The sequence below is a fragment of the Diabrotica undecimpunctata genome, chromosome 8 (genome assembly GCF_040954645.1).
Source record: "Diabrotica undecimpunctata isolate CICGRU chromosome 8, icDiaUnde3, whole genome shotgun sequence".
NCBI classification, from domain to species: Eukaryota; Metazoa; Arthropoda; class Insecta; order Coleoptera; family Chrysomelidae; genus Diabrotica; species Diabrotica undecimpunctata.
Genome location: NC_092810.1, coordinates 48,677,139 through 48,694,242, shown reverse-complemented (window position 1 = coordinate 48,694,242; position 17,104 = coordinate 48,677,139). Strand labels below are relative to the sequence as shown.

Here is a 17,104-nt window from a genome sequence, read left to right as displayed (position 1 = left end):
TATTTATGAGAAAAATGCTCGATTTCGGCGTAGAGAAATATTTTATACGTGAATTGAGAGTGTTTTAAAATGCGATGCCTCAAGGGCGATCTGTGAGAACGAACTAATAAAAAAATACTTGGTGCATAAAAATGTAGATTACCCCTCTTGTATTAAGGTGTGAAAACTATTTAAGAGGCTGTGGCGCCATTAAGTCGGCTATCCCGAGCAAACTAGATATTAGTGAATATTTTACTTATTCTACACTAAGAAAAGTGTAAAGAACTATATTTTTATTTTATATTTTAAAATGATATGTTCATTTCTGGAACAGTACCAATCGACTAGACCTGTACAAGCTCGTACGGGGCTCCAGAATCCAGAAATAGGTAGTCAATAACAGACAGCTTCGAAAAAAATATTGACAAATGTGAAATAAAGAAGAGATTTATTATATCTGTCATAAAACGGACCATAGATATGATATATAAAGAGCAGATTAATTATTGATGACATGATAAACCATGTATTTTTAATCTTAAAGATTAGTGGCATCTTTTAAATGTAAATATTAATTTATACTGTATTACACTCAAGCATGAACCTGGATAAGAATAGTGATTACTCTATCGGCCTATACACCTTGACTTAGATTACCATTTTAAAATTCTCGTCAGATTAATACAATTATGTATATCTATTATCTTCATAGAAACTTAAATGTTCTAAAGGCGCCGAAAGAATATAAAATAGCTTCTGTTAATTTTTAAGACGTAAATTTATTTTTATACTTGACTAGACAATAAAACGTTTTAGGAAGGTCATTGTCACACAATATTTATATCTAGCGGCTGTAATAGGTTAGCGGTTATATTTATAGGGGAATTAATTATGACACTGATATAAGAATTTTATAAAACCATTATTATGGGTAAGAGGATGTCAAGGCTGTTTTTTAATTGTATAAGTCAGTATAATAAAGGAAAAACTCAAAATAAATATACCTATGTGTTGTTGTTACTTAAAATAAAGATATGTGTCAAATAAAAGCCCTCAATTAGCAGAACAATTAGGCGTATCATCCAATTCTGCGTTTAAGTACTTCCTCACATCTTAAAAAATCATGTACTGTCAATACAGTTGCATTTATTTTCTATTTACTGACTACTAAATAAAACTAGAAGAAATTTAAAAGCACATTTCAGTGTTATAAAAAATAAGAAGGCTCCAGGACTGAGGGGACCGTATCCATCGAACTGACAAAAAAATATGACTTTGAAAAATTATATCAGTTATTGGCTTATACATCTAATTTATTCGAAGAGACGAAGAGCTACTACCCCCGAAATGGACAACTGCATACATCAGCAATATCTATAAGAATAAATGCGACGGGAAGGATTGTAAGAATTACCGAGAGCGTAGCGAAATCAAGTAATCCACAAGGAAAATAAAATTCCTGTAGTTGGCTGAACTGGGCAGGTCACGTGGCTCGAATGACAGATAATAGATGGACAAAGCGGATACTGGAATGGAGACCAAGAGATGATGCCTACCGAAGCAGAGGTCGTCCACCAACACGTTGGACTGACGATCTAAAACGTTGTCATAGGAATTGGATGCAAGAGGCACAAGATCGAAATAGATGGAAAATTATGAGGGAGATCTATGTCCAGCAGTGGATAAGCGAAGATTGAATGATGAGTTGGCTGTATACCAAAAATCACAACAGTTTTATTTAAAAATCCTTTATGAAAGGTATATAATTAAACAGAAACTTTCAGGCTTTTCTGATTTACTACTTCATTATCACTGCATTTACCTGGAATAAGTATTACCACTTTAGTGGATACAAACGTAAAGATTAAATTTTGACTTATGTTAAAAAACAATATGGTTAAATAATACTCCCCAGGTGTACATCGGTAAAGCTACTAAATATGTGAGTAAAATCCCTTAAAATGAAACAAAATTTATAATTTATTACATCTTTGTTAAAAAGTAAATTTAATATTAAAAATTTTAACATTCATTTAACACATTGTTGGCCAGTATCGCATTAAGACATACCTATACTACAAGTTACATTGACTGTTTTATTCAGACATTAAAAATGTTATTTTAAATAGTTGCCATCTACAGCCCATATTGTCACATCGTCTCAGGCTCTGCAACCCTATTGGAAGTCTTGCGTTGCCATGCAGGGTATATGTTATTAAATTTAACACAACATCAACTTTTTAACAAAGATGTAATAGATAACAAATTTTGTTTCATTTTAAGTGCTTTTACCCACATATTTAGTGGCATGACTCATGTACACTTGTTGAGTATTTAACTGTATAACTTTTTAACCTTAGTCAAAATTTAATTTTTACGTTTGTATTTTGTATTCACCTAAGTGGAACTACTTATTCCAGGTAAATTTACTGATGATGGACAAGTCCGAAAACGTTCTGTTGTGAAGTAGCCCGAAAGGGTCTTTAATTATATAACTTTTATAATGGATTTTAAATAAAACTTAATCAAGTAATGTATGGGAATATACACTCGCGATCATAAAATCCGGGTCACCTTGAAAATCACCGATATTTCATTTTTAACGAGCTTTATCGTAAATAATAATAACACAAATACAAACTAATGCATGTTTCTGAGAATTGTTGCGGTTTCCTTTGTAACAAAGAATTCCAATAGTGCCGATTTCGCGGTAAAGTGCACACTTCCCAAAATGAACGCTACCTGTAACTCCGCTTGTTTTAAATGTCTCGTTTGTACTTCGACTTTCTGTTCAAATGCAACGAACAAACGTTTATTATTGCCACCATTAGTGTTTATTAGTGCCATTATTAGTGTTTATTTTTTGACAAAAATGCCTTTGACTGTTGTTGAAACGGCACAAATTGTTGCACTTGTGGAAGACGGTCACACTCAACGGCAAGTCGCAAGAACTGTTGGCGTAAGCCTCTCTACGGTTCAACGAGTGCTTCAACGCTTGCAGGAGGCAAGTTTGCTAACCAGGCGACCTGGCTCTGGACGAAGAAGAACGACCAAGGCCCTAGATGACCGTTTCCTTGTGTATCAGGCTTAACGAAACCGGACCTCAACTGCGGTTATGCATCAAAATCGTCTAGAAGAAGTACGAAATCGCAATTTTAGTGTTGAAACAGTCAGAAGAAGACTTCGTTCTTCTTGACTATCTTCTCGGGTAATGGCTAGAGGACCGCCACTTGGCCGTGTGCCTCGAGTTGCACGACTAGCTTTTGCTCGACAATACGCGCATTGGGGAATTAACGATTGTAGCAAAGTGTTATTCTCAGATGAATCCCGTTTCTGCCTAACTGGTGACGATGGACTCTTACACTCTTACACGATGGACGTGTAATAGTTTGGCGGAGAACCGGTGAACGATTTTCACAAGCTTGCATTGCTCCAAGAATGCCATTTGGTGGAGGCTCGGTCATGGATTGGGGAGGTATATCTTCTGACTTCCACACAGAATTACCCTTCATCGAAAATGGGTCCCTAACTGCATGAAGGTACATTACGGAGATTCCGGAAGAACATGTTATGCCCAACATGGCAGGGCTTGGAGAAAACGCCGTTTTTATGCAAGACAACGTGCGACCGCACGTTGCCAGGATCAGTATGTAATACTTGGACGAAGTTGGAAATACGAGGGTACCCTGGCCAGCTAGGTCTCCGGACCTGAATCCCATCGAACATCTCTTGGACGATTTGGAAAAACGTATTCAAACCCATACACATCCCCCTAACAACGTACAGAAGCTTAAGGATCTGTTAGTGAGAGAGTGGAATAACATACCACAACATGTAATCCGGAGAAAAATTGAGAGTATGTCCCGTCAACTGCAAGAGGTTATTAGAGCAAGGGGGGGCAATACACGATATTGGTCATTGAAATTTCACTGATTTTTTACCACGTTCTGTATTTTCCATTTTTTTCGTATGTCTGTTTTATCAAAAATTTGATTTGTTTTCTGTTTTTTTCAATAAAAACAATAAAAAACCATTTTTTTCTTTCAAAACAAACATTGATGACAAATAAAAAATACATTAGCCAAAAAATAGGTTATTACTGCACCAGAGGCAAAAATATTTAAGAAACTTGAAATTTTCAAGATGACCCGGATTTTATGATCGCGAGTGTAATTAAAAGCAGAATTGAAGATTGTTGAATGAACAGTAAAGATGTGAGCTTTCTTAAAGTAAGACAGTGGCTTTCTTATTGGTCATTGTATAGACAATGATGTGTTCTGTCCAAATCAAACGACAAATGTTTGGTACATAATATGGAGAGTGTTCCATTAGACAATCTGAGTTAAGTGCTAACAGACAAGAAACTTTCATTGATTTATTTAAATGCTGTGAGGGAGTTATACGACGATATGACAAGTTCAATAAAGATTGAACAAAAAGTGACAAAGAACGGTTAACAAAGGACTTGGCCAAGGCTGATGCATTGTGTTTACGCTCTTTAAAATTTACTTGAGTCTGGTAAAGAAAATGGGAACCTATGGGTATTCCAAGGCCATAAACTGTATACCTTGCATTTTGCAATGACCACGTAATATTTGCAGAGGATCAATATGATTTTTACTATATATTAAGAAAAATAGATTAACCAAGTGTGATTTATCAATTAATCCATCAAAAACAGAGTATGTAGTCTTAGCTGGGAAAAGAAGATGCTTAGAATTAGGAGGCACTCAACTCAAAAATTTTTTTTTATTAACTCCATTAAGTACAACAATCTGCCCATTGGGCATTAAGAATTTGGTATGTTAAAAAGTGCAGACATGTAGAGAGTTACTCCAGTGAGTAACCTCTTTACAATATTCTAAAATTAAAATTTTATTAGTTTGAATACACTTATTATGTTTAGTTGGACAAGTCGGACGGCAATTGCCGTTTTAGCCTACGCACTTCAAAGACGTTCCGCGCATTTAGTTGTCGAGCAAACGCACTAGGATGCACTAGCACTCGTTCACAGTATTTAGCACTAAAACGTTGTATGGCTTCTTTCACGGATTCTAGGGGGATGTCGTGTTGAATCATCTCGTTGGATACATAGTATGCCACATTGACTGTGGCACGCAGCACCTTGTTTTGGAATATCTGTTTGTATTGGAATGTTTGTATTGGAGACGCTAGCAGTGCCTCATAGCTGAATCCCATAAGTCCATATGGGTTTGAGAATGGACTTGTAGAGTAAAATTTTATTATCCAAAGATAGTTTTGAATTGTGTCCAATAACCCAATACATATTTCTCAATTTAAGTCCAAGCTGTTTTCGTTAATTAAAAATATGTTTTTTTCAAGTTAGACGGCGATCCAAGTGCATGCCAAGATATCTAGCGTCCTCTGATTGAGGAATTAAATCAAAAATATGGATGGTTAAAAATATCTAGGTGTAAGTATTACAGGTGATAGACGAAATACAAAAGAAATAGCAACTAAAATTGAACAAGATAATTCAGCAATAAGTCAACTGAATAGTATACTTTGGAATAATCATATCACAAAAAACACGAAAATTACAATATACAAAAGTATCATAGAAAGTATTTCTACATATGGTTTAGAGCTTTGGATAATAAATAAAAAGGCCCATCCAAAATAAAACCCATGGAAACGAATTATTGGCCTAAATGTTGCCAACTATGAATATGACAGTGAACCCTCTTACTTGCCAACATATATAAGGAAACACAACCTGTAACCACCCACCGGGCAGTTCAGTCCGAGAATCCGAAGCGAGAAGACGCAGCCGAAGACAGCAGTCCCCACAGCACAGCATCAGACGAGTAGGCACTACTATGAAAGAATTGACCTTACCCTATGGGGGAATCGACTCCAACTTCGTGTCCGGATCGTGTACCTAGGCGTGGTGTTTACAGAGACGCTACTGGAGATGCGATCTGACAGAAACCCGTAATAGGGTAAGGAGAAGAGTCGGTCTGCTCAACGCTCTATGTGTAAAATTTGGACGGGCACATTCGCGTATACTCATACACACGTACAACATACATCAGGCCCGTGATTGAATAAAGAGCTAATATATGTCAGTTCAATTACGACCTAACACAACAACTGCTAGGACTGGACAGGAGAATTCTGCGTAAAAGAAATTACAAACGATAGCGACTATCCATCCACCTCTGAGCAGGAGTTACACGATTAAATCCATCAGAGGCCAAAACTTCAGAGCCGAAAATACAATTAAAAGTACCATCCTTAAGCAATGTATTAATCAAAAATTCCAAAAGAAAACTCCCCTTTCTCCCTATTAAACTGCTAACCTTAGCCAGCAACGAACTTCCTGATGAATACATGGACACGTATTCATGGACATGGAGTTCTGCTAGGGACAGGGGGGATCGGTTTTCTCTGTTTTCTTGATCCCATTGCACAAATATACCTGTCCTCCTTAGGGAGGTTACAGCCACAGCTGCCCTCACCACGATTTATTACACTTTCAACTATTTACAAATTTCAATTCAGTCATATCTTTCATAACTATTAATAAACTTATAATTTCTGAAAAGAACCGTTTTAGCACCAACCCTTTTACCTCTGACTATAATGGAAAGCTACCTCCTCCGCACAACATCCACCGAGCCAAACCACAAGTAAGACGCAACGAACCCAGTGCCAACATCCAAAAAACAAACCACGTTCTGAAGAGGTGATAGACACCTAAAACAGAACACAGAAACCCACCGAAAAGAAGGAATCCAAAGAAAGACACGTCAACGAAGTAGGCTACAACCCACAGAGCTGCAGCTCACACGGTCCTGTAGACACATACTACCCTTAGCAGACTAGTTATGTACACGGGTACCATGAGCCTCTATTAAGTTGCTATTTCCACCGCCCTACTTCCAGGACTTCTTTATATGAAATACCAGAGATATATTAATCATAAAAGGTTATGGAAAATTCAGCATTACAGACTAAATGAGTTTTACCAATGATTCATAGTTATTCCTTATATAACTCATAATACTGTTACTCATTTAATATGATAAGCTGATTGATTTTGAAACCAAAATATTATATACTGCAAATTCAAAAAACAGAAATAAATTCTTATGATCAAGTCGTCAGAGAGTTGACTCCTAAAAATCACACGAACAAGCTGAATTTTGCAAAAAAATATTAATTTTAGGACCTCAAAAAAGATGCAAAAAAGTTTACCACTTTTACCCTCACGAACTCCTCATGTAGGGGGGTAAAAACGCAAATTTTTCAAATAAAAAATGTAGCTAAGATAATTTTGTGCACTTTTTGTGTAGAATGAACCGTTCTCTTAGAAACAACGCTTGAAGCGACCGTCGATTGTGTATATCAGTGATGCGCGCGAAATCAATGTTCATTAAAATGTGTATCAGCTCGACGGTAAAAATTCTATATCTATCTGTTGATCCAAGTGTCCTATCGACAAAACTCAAGATGCGTTTTAAAGGTAAAGAGTGCAGCTTTCGTAGGCAGTTTTTGTATTTTGCCGATAATAAACTCAGTTTTTATAAAGGTGTCAAATAAATAAACGTGGCGCGATTGTTGCCATTTTTACGATTCTCGTAAGATCAATAACATTGATTCACCATGCTTAGTAAAATTTCCATTTTTAGAGATCAACCTTTAACACATATGATATGAAATTTTAATTTTGAGTTGTGGCAACAAATATGAGGCATTTAAAATATGAATAAAAAACACAAAAATTAATGTTTTACGTTTCAAACTATCAAACGTCACGGAAAATGCATCCAAGAAGTCGGTTTTCAGTGTAGTTTATACCAAAAGTTTGGTTCTTTTGAAAAATGTACTATTGTAATTTAAAAAAAAAGTTTTAAATGTTTTAGATCGTTTGTTATGTGAAAGTTTTAATCCAGCGTTTTTTAAGCATACTTCAAATGCCTGTCATCTGTTGCCAAAACTCAAAACTAAAATTTCATGCTATAGGTTTTAAAGGTTAGGCTCTAGTAATCGAAACTTCATAGTGGATAGTCAATGAAAGGGATATATTGTATTAATCTCATGAGAATAATAAAAAATGGTAAAAATCGCGGCACGTTTATTTATTTAAAACCTTTATAAAATCTAAGTTTATTTGCGGCATAATACAAGAATTGCATACGCAACCTGAAATCTGTACCTTTAAAACGCATCTTGATTTTTGTCCATAGGACACTTAAATCAAAAGATATCGAATTTTTACCGTTGAGCTGATACAAATTTTATTGAATATTGATTTCGTGCGCCTAACTGACTTTCAAAATCGACGGTCGCTTCAAGCATTGTTTGTGAGAGAACGGTTGATTCTACACAAAAAGTGCTAATAAACATTTTTGTGTAAAATTATCTCAGCTACATTTTTTATTTAAAACATTTTTTTCTACTGCGTACAGATTCTTGGTAAATTGATTTTTTGCGTTTTAACCCCCCTACGAGTGGCGTTTTAGGGGGAAGCCCGGGGGTAAAAGTAGTAGTAAACTTTTTGGCATCTTTTTGGGGTGCCAAAATTATTATTCTCGGCAAAATTCAGCTTGTTCCTATGATTTTTATAGGTTCAGTGGCATTTTCGTCTCTGATAATTGTTTAATAAGTAAAGTCTTTTTAACAATATAAAACTATTTTTTTTTATGGCTGTGAATTGCTTGATCCATGCAGCCACGATATATAATAAATACTGTTTGCTACAATATAAAACTAAATAATCTAGATTAAGTTTTTCTGGGCTATTATTATCTCATCCAGGGAACCACTTATCACGGCATCTCCCGCATGATGATTTCAATTTATCAGAAAATAAAACTTAAAATTTAATAAAATATGTTACCATATTTTCCTACTGATAATATACCAATTGGTTTTATTTAGTTAATGTTCATTTAGTGTTGTGCTTTAGTCTCGAATGTAATCAAATTAACCACTTAACGACTAACAAATGTAAATAAATGACTAAAATTGCACAGTTAAGTGCAGATTAGATGTAGTTAGATACGCACATACTTATGTAATGTATTCCAAAAATACTCATCATTATTCTTCTACTACATAAAATACGGAAAAAATTAACGCATTACAGTAGAACTTCGATTAAACGTCACTGTATGGACCAATAAGTGAATAGACGGATAACTGTCATCGAATGCCATAGTCTGTGGACTAGTACGCATTTCGATGCGCATGGCCCCGCCTCGAATTTTCCCATTGGCTCTTGACCTGGAAATCCCTATTTATCGCTCGAACAGCGCATATAAATATTGGCGTTTTAGGGACTCAAGTCCCGAAGTGAAGTTAGAGTAAAATCTATAGAGTCAGTAAAGTAAATAGGGAGAAAAGCCTAGATGTGGCTACCCCTACAGTCAGGTGGCATAACCACAATAATTAAAAACGGGAGGTGTCTCATTACCCAAGGCACCTCTAGTAACTTTCAGATCATAAGCCTCCTCACGTAAGTCACACGATGAGGAGGGGTGGTGGAAAAACCTGGGGGTCAGATAGGTACCACTTCAACTAGTGAGGTGTGACCGGTTTGATCTTCGGACATCTGGATCCCATACTTAGTTTGGTATACACATGTTCCTAGGGGTTGGGTTGATCGCTTAGCGTGATTGTGTATATAAATATTGGCGATTTTCAGGTGAGCCAAGTCAGTCCCTCACGGGCTCTCCGAGAGCTTAGTGCTCTCAAGGCTCTGATTCCTGTATTTATTTTCCATACTCTGTGGCTGAGAATTGTTTCAACTTAACTTGGTGTTTTTATTTCGACGAAGAAATTGTCATGTAAGAAATATCTTGCCTTTTTCAAGGCAAGACACCGAAATATTTATAAGTCCATAACCCGAAAATGGACTTAAGTAGAGGAGCTCTCGACAGTATATTCGAAGCCCTCTACAGAGCACCCGGAGACAACAGAAGGTGGTTAGACCCTTATTTGTTCCCCCGAGGTGACATAACAGAAATACCTTAAAAATAATATTCTTAAACTCTCATGCCCGGATTACACGAGGCTAGTGTTTCAAGTAGGATAGCAAGCTGTCGACCATAGTCTTTAGTCGTAGAACATAGGTTCTAGGCATGCCCAAATTTTTGAGCCCTCCATCCAATCTCCCACATTTTAACCAGTCTATTGCTTCTTCTAGCATCAAAATTGCACTGCTTGGTAGATAATAAAAAACTGTATAATTTCGTCAACTGCACAGCTTCCAATTCCCCAAATTTGACACTGACACCAAAGATTATTTCATCTGTTCTTAGGTTCTCTTTCTTCTTTCTTGTAGACCAGTACAAGCTGCTAGTGGGTTCCAAAATTCTGGAATGAATACCATCGTGGATATCATGGGAATGAAAGATAAACAGCAAGCTACATGAATGTAGTACGACCATTTGCTTCAGGAGCAACAGATTGCTTCCAAAAAAGGTGTTAGATAACCTTATAGAAAATATTTTATAAGGAATTGTGAGTCCCTAGATTCTTCCTATGATTCATGTAATGTCAAAGGCTGTTAAACGTTGAGAAATATGGTATATACAGGGTGGACAGATGAAAATGAAACAGATATTGTCATAGTAAAAATAAAAAATAAAAACGTTTATTGCCTAACAAAATTTAACATGTCATTGAGTATATCATTCATTATAGTCTTCTTTCAGCGTCCCGCACTTGCACCGCCAGCTTCTTGATTATTCGTCCTCTCGGCATCCTGGACCTCTTTGTGTGGATTTATCCTCGTCTTCTTCTGTAGGTACTAATTTACGGCACCGTACCTACTTCCCTGCTTGGCTGTTTTTTAGCAACCATCCGGCTAGACCCTGATCAGGTGGTCGATCAGTCTATGGGTTCTATGCATCCTCTGGTTCCTGTTATTCTCGAGGATGCCCCTGGTCTTAAGGAGTCTTCTTGTAGCCTGGTGGAAGAAATACCTGGTCCTTTTCTCGGCCACCTCCCTCAGTGGTGTATACTGGAGCCTTTCTCTGATGGTTGCATTCGTGATTCTGTTTCCCATGATGCTCCGTCGATGATCCGGTAGCATGATGTTTCCGTGGCTTCTAATCTTCTCCAGTGTGTTTCTGCAATGGAACTCCACACTGGAACTGCGTACAGCATCACCGATCTAACATAGGCCTGGTACAACTGGATTTTCTTGGCCTTGGAGAGCGGGCTGGTCCTAAAAATGAAAGGAAGAATTAGTCTTTTAGCTGCATTAGCTTTTACCTTAGTTTTTTGTATATGCATCCGGAAGTTGAGTCTTCTGTCGAGGTGGACTCCTAGGTATTTGACTGAGTCTTCTTCCTGGATCCTGTTGCCTCCTATCCTGATTTGGTTTCGTGTTGGTCTCGAACTCTGGCTGAAGACTATGAACTGCGTCTTTTGGGTGTTGATTTTTATCTTCCATTTTTCGGTGTACCTCGTGTTTTTTTCTAAGTGATTTTCCATATTCCTGATGATTCTTTCTTCGTCTTTTCCGGATGCATACACTGCTGTATCGTCTGCATAAAGAGCTGTTGAAGTTCTTGGATCTATAGGTAGGTCTGAAACAAAAATGTTATATAAAATTGGAGATAAAATGCTGCCCTGAGGCATTCCTTCCTGAATATCTTGAATTGCTGACATCTTTTGGTCCGCTGAAACTTGGAATGTTCTGTTGGACAGGTAAGTGTCACAGATGTTGATGAGGTAGTGGGGAAGTCTAGCCTTGTCCATCTTGAAGATGAATGCCTTTTTCCAAACCGTGTCATATGCCTTTTCTATGTCCAGTATGGCTAGTCCTGTCCTTTGTTTCCTGTTGAATTTTATTTTGGTGTCGCTGATGATTCTTGCTAATTGAAGATCGCAGTTCCTTCCTTTTCTGAATCCAAATTGTTCCTCTTGCATGATTCCTCTTCTTTCTGTGTGTTTGATCAGTCTCTTGTAGATGATCTTTTCCAGAATTTTTCCCATGGTTTCTAGGAGAGAAATAGGCCTGTAGCTTTCTGGTCTTCTTCCGTCTTTCCTCGGTTTTAGGAGGGGGATGATCTTGGCGTGCTTCCAGTTGTTCGAAAAGTGTCCTTTCTCCAAGCAGAATTTGAAGATATAGTACAGTTGTACTATTATCTTCCTTGGAAGCTCCTTGAGGGTGATGTTGTGGATTCCTTCCGGTCCTGGTGCTCTGCTTCCTTTCAGTTTTCTGATGATCCTTGCTACTTCGTATGGGCTGGTGCAGTCTTCTTCTTCTATTTGGAATTCGTTTCTTCCCTTGATCCTGTTGTACTCGAAGTTGACTTCTCCTCTTGTTCTTATATCCGACATGTCCTGGTTTTGTCTGTGTATGTTTGCCATGTTCCTTGTAATGGCATCCACCTTTCCTTGGGTTTCGTAGTGTATTCCCTCGTTGTCCATGATTTGTGGCATCTTTTGTTTCCCTCTTCTTTTGGCTTTCAGCATTCTCCAGACGTTTCCGTGGTTTTCTTCAGCTTTCCTGATGTTGTTGTGTAGCTGGTTTTCAGTAAGACTTCTCAGTCTTACTCTTATTTCTTCGGATAGGGTGTCTCCGTATTCCTTGAATTCCTGTCTTCTGGTCCTCTGGAATGGAGATATTATCAGGAACTGCCACAACAAACCCAACGACCCCCAAGCCAGGTTAAGAATCACCCCAACATTTTTTAACAGCAATTAAAATCAAATAAAGTATCGTTTTAAAGCCCTTGCCATTACCTGTACATTTTTAATTCGGTTTAATACTTTATTTCAATTATTTAAAGATACATACGATTAAGTAGGTACGCCAATGGTTTATATTTTCTTTCTTCCAATAGTTTTTTTTGTTACATTTGTCACACTTAGTCAATTATAATACGAACATAAAAAAAAACGTAAAACTAGAGGATTTACTGGTTAATATTTTATTGTGAATATCTAAATAAAATATCTAAAATTTATTATCATAGTTTATTCCAATCCGGAAAGGATAGATATCATTTCGATGAATTTTATAAACAATAAATCCTACCAATAAGACATCTCTGCAATTTAACGAACGTCATCAAGATAAACACTTCAGTACGAAGTATGTTTAGGAGTTAGTAAACAAATTTCCGGAAACTGGAAATTTGAAGCTAGTGAAGTTGCAGCATTGGGACATGTTCACCAAGATATCATGCTAAGTACGAGGTAATTAGCACCCGTATCCGGAATCAACCGAACTAGCATCCTAGCCATTTTGAAAAAGAACAAATTCCATCCATATAAAATAGATATACTTAGTGTAGAAACTGAATGAGGATTATTGTGACCTATTGTGACCGCAACCTTCAAAATTAAATGTATGGGCTAGTATTTTATCAGTATATTATATTTTACATATAACATACTGATGGGACTATTTTTTCTCTTACTTGGTCTCTTTGCTCTTATTTTGTCATTTATGCATGTGTTTTTATTGCTTTGTGAAAATTAATCACGAAAGTGATAAACAATTAGGACTTTTGTACGGAAGTGATACCTCTTCTTTTTAAAAATACTTTTTGGTTTGATATGTACGGCTTCGTTAAATGTAGTATTTTGTTTTTTAACTGAAGGTGTAATTAAATTTAAAACATATTTAAACTGAATCCTGTTCATTCTAAAATATCCATAATATTTTTCATCGTCATCAATTAATTTTCTGTATAAAGTACAGTTTAGAAAATAAAAAAAAAAACGTTTAATCAGTGTGTTTTGCCAGTGTTAACTTACGGTGCGGAAACGTTGACCATGACAAGGAGAACAGTTCAAAAGATCCGTGTGTGTCAAAGGGCGATGGAGCGTGCTATGTTGGGCGTTTCACTACGAGACAAGATCCCAAATCGCCAGCTACGATAAAGAACAGGAGTGGCTGATGCAGTAGGGAGAGTAGCAACACTGAAATGGAACTGGGCAGGTCACGTGGCTCGAATGACAGATAATAGATGGACAAAGCGGATACTGGAATGGAGACCAAGAGATGATGCCTACCGAAGCAGAGGTCGTCCACCAACACGTTGGACTGACGATCTAAAACGTTGTCATAGGAATTGGATGCAAGAGGCACAAGATCGAAATAGATGGAAAATTATGAGGGAGATCTATGTCCAGCAGTGGATAAGCAAAGATTGAATGATGATGATAAAGTACAGTATTCACCTTCCTTCTTCCTTTCCCTTAGCATTGGATGTACTTCAAACCTTCTTTTTAACACAGTTTTTCATTCTTCATCGTTAAGTAAAAGAGCAATTGCACATAATTTTTGTCGAGAAAAGCGATATCATATCTTCACCGAATCAAACTGAAACGTTCTATGTATGAAAATGTGAACGCGCAGTCCGATTGCTGGAGTGGAAGCGCTACGTTCCGGAAACTATACGTGCACGATAATATGCCGCGACCTTTACGCAAAACCTTTTTTACTGACGAATGTTGCTTTCATCTCTGGTTACACAAATTCGTAGAATATGAGGATGTGGATAACCCGCATTATTTTGTTGAAACTCCTTTATATCCACCGAAACTTAGAGTTTTTGCTGCTATAGGCAAGCGACGTATTGCAGGACTCACATTTTTCGAAGGGATTCTAAATGCTGATAGATTCCGTCAAAGATTTTTAACTTCATCTATAAATAAATGAATGGATGACGAATTAAGTAATAGGAGGATATTTTCATCAAAACGTTGCTCTAATTCATACAACGCTGCAAATTTTTATTTTATTATGGAATTTTTCGTCAATAGGATCATAAGTTTATTTGACTCCCTGGTATTTTTTTTTGTGGTCACATTTAAAAAATTCGATGTTTAAAACTCCTGTAGTAGATTTGAAAGATCTTAGACAAAGAATAGAGAATCATATTGAAGAATTAAATAATACTCCGTGGGTTCTAAACAATATTATAGACTTAATGAGAAGAAGAGTTAAGTTATGCAGCGATGTTGGTGGCTGACATATACAGCATCTTCGTTGATTTTATTTATTATTGTTACTTATAATTTTGTTAATTTTTTTTTATTTTTGATTAAAGTTCTGTATTAAAGGTTTTAGCTGATTTTTTATGTTTTACAATGTTAATCAAAGTTGAAAGACTGGATGACTGTAGAAATCCTTGACATGATGGAAGAGAGACGGATATATAAAACTAAAGATACTGCCAAATACCGCGAAACCCATAGACGAATTAGAGCTGAGATAAGAAAAACTAAAGAGAAATGGTTCTCGGAGAGATGCGAAGAAATCGAACAGTGCGAAAAGGTATACGACTATCACAATATGCATAAGAAGATAAAGGAACTCACAACAAAGAAAAGCTACAATATTTTATCGAAAGGGCTATGCGATGATAATGGAAATCTACAACTAGACCCCGACAAAATAGTTAGAATCTGGGAAACTTATGTGGAACAACTGTTTAATGATGACCGTCCTAGTGGGTATACACTGAGCAATGATGATACTGGCCCTTCTATTCTAAAATCAGAAGTGGAGAATGCTATAAAGGGTCTTAAAAATAACAAAAGACCAGGCAACGATAACGTATACGGGGAAGTATTGAAAATGCTGTACGAAACAAACAGTCAATTTCTAGACTCACTCGTCAGACTCTTTAACAATATTTATAACAGCGGGGAGTTTCCTAAAGACTGGCTAGAGTCAACTTTTGTTGCCATACCGAAAAAACCAAAAGCAAAGTCTTGTGATCAACATCGGATGATAAGTCTAATTAACCACATTTCGAAGGCATACACCAAGGTTATTTACAACAGAATAAGCAAAAAATGCGAGGATAACATTGGAGATTCGCAGTTTGGGTTTCGGAATTCTCTTGGGATAAGAGAAGCACTTTTTAGTCTACAGGTACTCATCCAGCGCTGCAGAGATATGAACAAAGATGTGTACATATGCTTTATAGACTACGCAAAAGCATTAGATAACGTAAAGCACGAAAAGATAATTGAAGTTCTCCATAAGATCGAAGTCGACTACAGAGACATTCGAACAATAGCGAGTCTCTATTGGGGCCAAACAGCTAAAGTGAAAGCAGGATCTACATTGACCAATAAAATTGAGATCAAGAAAGGGGTACGACAGGGCTGTATCTTGTCTCCTATTGTCTTTAATATATACTCAGAAGAAGTATTTAAAACAGCGCTGGAGGAAAGCACAGAAGGCATAAAGATAAATGGAGAAATAATTAATAACATAAGGTATGCTGATGACACTGTGATTCTAGCAAGTAGCATGGAGGAACTGAGTTGCCTAATGAGTAAGATACAAAAAACAAGTACACAATACGGACTCAGACTAAATATCACAAAAACCAAATGGATGTTAGTAAGCAAAACCCAACAACCACTACAGCAACTGATATTAGACAATGAAAGAATTGAACACGTGGATTCGTACATCTACTTGGGAACAACAGTTAACTCAAATTGGGATCAAGCGAAGAAAATACGTATAAGAGTAGAAAAGGCAAGAGCATCGTTCACTAGCATGAAGCAAATTTTCACCTCTAAAAGCCTCACCCTACCTCTTAAAATTCGACTTCTGAAATGTTATGTATTTCCGGTTTTGTTATATGGAATGGAGGCGTGGACAATGACCGCAACATTGATGAAAAAAGTAGAGGCCTTCGAAATGTGGGCTTACCAACGTATATTACGTATATCCTGGACTGAGCACGTGACCAACGAAGAGGTACTACGCCGGATAGGTAAAGAGAGAGAGGTAGGAATAAGTATAAAGAAAAGAAAGTTGGAATACTTGGGTCACGTTATGAGACATAATAAATATAGACAACTGATCGTTCAAGGGAAAATAGACAGCAGAAGGGGTCCAGGGAGGAGAAGACACTCGTGGCTCCAAAACTTGCGGCAATGATTCGGATTGTCATCTGCTGAACTATTCAGATCTGCCGTAAACAAAGTCAGAATAGCCATGTTGATTGCCAACGTTCGGAACGGACAAGGCACATGAAGAAGAAGAAGAATCAAAGTTAATTTATAAACCAACGATACAAATTCTGATTAAAATAAGACATACATAATTTTTAACTTTATTGAAAATAACTGCGGATTGCTCGTTATATTTTTAACTTTATTGAAA

General features: G+C 36.7%; 1 protein-coding gene across 1 annotated transcript in view; it reads right to left on the bottom strand.

Annotated features, from left to right (window-relative positions):
* Positions 1-17,104, bottom strand: part of LOC140447522 (putative phosphatidate phosphatase) — a 362,135-nt gene that overhangs the window by 330,881 nt on the left and 14,150 nt on the right. The gene's annotated exons all lie outside the window — the stretch shown is intronic.